Genomic DNA, 2,301 nt, shown 5'->3' with positions numbered 1-2,301 from the left:
AAATGATCAAAGTGGGGCAAAAAAAAAAGGTCCGTTTCGGTCGCCCGACCTTGTCACCCGAATCAGCGCCAACCCTCAACTTTTATTGGAGTTGCAAAAAAATTAATTTGTTCATAAAGAAATGTAATATCAAGCCAAAGCATATAAATAATGTTTTTCTTATTATAGTCTAAGTAGCCTTCCATTCTAGTACCAAAAACAACATCCCTATCTACCGACCCTGTTTTTTTTTCCCAAGCGGACCTATTATCTTTTTGGCCTTTTATCGAATAAATGATTGATCAATATTGGCCAATTAAAATAATGGAACGATTTTATGGTTATTTTATAGGTGTATGCACTGGTAACACAGATTTTGAATCATTTTGAAAATGTGTATTTGTTAAAACACCAGTTTAAAACAATTTTACAAGGTGGAATTTATCATTATGAAATTGTAAATGAATGCTGTATTTTGGGCCGGAGGCCTTTATTTACATGATATCTTATAAATCTTGAAAAAATAAAATATCAACGATAAAGATCGTGAGAAGAATGACTTCATACTAAAAAGCCTAAATATTACAGCTTAACGTTTCATCTTCTTCCCCACCCACTTCCGATGTGTATGAATTTACGGTTTATGAAGATTTATTACGTAATAAACAAATATTGAATAACTAACAAACATGTAATGTTATAATGGCTAGATATCACCACAAAAAAGTTACTTTAATTAAATAGATCGGTTTATCCTAGCAATACAGTTTATACAAACACATAAACAACTCTTACGAGTTCGGAGGACGCCATCTTGCTTGTTGCCATAATAACCTATTTCAGAGGCCACACAAGAAACAGCGAATTTTTTTTTCTTCATCTCATATTTGTATAAGAAGAAATTGCTTACTAATAAAATAAAAGCTGTTCGTTAGAAAAAAATATTTCAATGGATATCAAAATTTTGATTTTTTTGCGAAATGCGGCTACCAACAGAAGCAAGACTTTCGACTTTCGTTATCTCGATATTTAGGACATTTTTTTAATTGCATCAATGTATGCATCAATGTATGCGCAGTTTCGTTAAAGTTATAACTTGAATGCATTATATCACGCTTTTTATACCATTTTACCACATTGAGTTTAGTTTAAAAAATACAGTGCAAGTGATGTGTTGCTATTAACTTTCTACTTTTACTTTCGTTTTGAAATTCCTGATGAAATTCCACATATTATAATTAATGTAGGTTTTACAAAGTTGACTATATGAATATGATTTAGCGGAAGTCTTCAAAATTGTTGAGAAGGTATATTTTCTGTGCATTTAATTATTTAATGTGTTTATAGATGGTGGATTGTGTTTCACAGGTGGTCAGCGCGTGACTATGCTATTAATTAGTAAAAAACATTATTTTGACTGAAAACTAATCTAATTATAACGAAAAATCAACTTTTCTGATAAAATCACTTTCAAATATGACATTAAAGATCTAAACATTTGGTAGCGAAACTTGTTTTTATTGACTAATATCATAGCCATGCACAACACTAACCCCATGTATTGTGTTTTTGATGGAAATCTGTTCAGTTAAGAAATTACAAAAACATGTTGAATGTTTCAAAAACTTTTTGAACATTTTTATGCCCCCCTTCGAAGAAGAGGGGTATATTGCTTGCTCATGTCGGTCGGTCGGTCTGTCGGTCCTTCCACCATGTGGTTGTCAGACGATAACTCAAGAATGCTTGGGCCTAGGATCATGAAACTTCATAGGTACATTGATCATGACTCGCAGATGACCCCTATTGATTTTGAGGTCACTAGGTCAAAGGTCAAGGTCACGGTGACCCGAAATAGTAAAAATGGTTTTTGAATGATAACTCAAGAACGCATACTCCTAGGATCATGAAACTTCATGGGTAGATTGATCATGAGTTGCAGATGACCCCTATTGATTTTGAGGTCACTAGGTCAAAGGTCAAGGTCACGGTGACCCGAAATAGTAAAATGGTTTTCGGATGGTAACTCAAGAACGCATACGCCTAGGATCATGAAACTTCATAGGTAGATTGATCATGACTTGCAGATGACCCCTATTGATTTTGAGGTCACAAGGTCAAAGGTCAAGGTCACGGTGACCCGAAATAGTAAATGATTTTCGGATGATAATTCAAGATCGCTTTTGCCTAGGATCATGACACTTCATAGGTACATTGATCGTGACTCGCAGATGACCCCTATTGATTTTCAGGTCACTAGGTCAAAGGTCAAGGTCACAGTGACAAAAATTGTATTCACACAATGGCTGCCACTACAACGGACAG

Source organism: Dreissena polymorpha, chromosome 1 (genome assembly GCF_020536995.1).
Source record: "Dreissena polymorpha isolate Duluth1 chromosome 1, UMN_Dpol_1.0, whole genome shotgun sequence".
NCBI lineage: Eukaryota > Metazoa > Mollusca > Bivalvia > Myida > Dreissenidae > Dreissena > Dreissena polymorpha.
Note: the sequence above shows the minus strand (reverse complement) of the source record.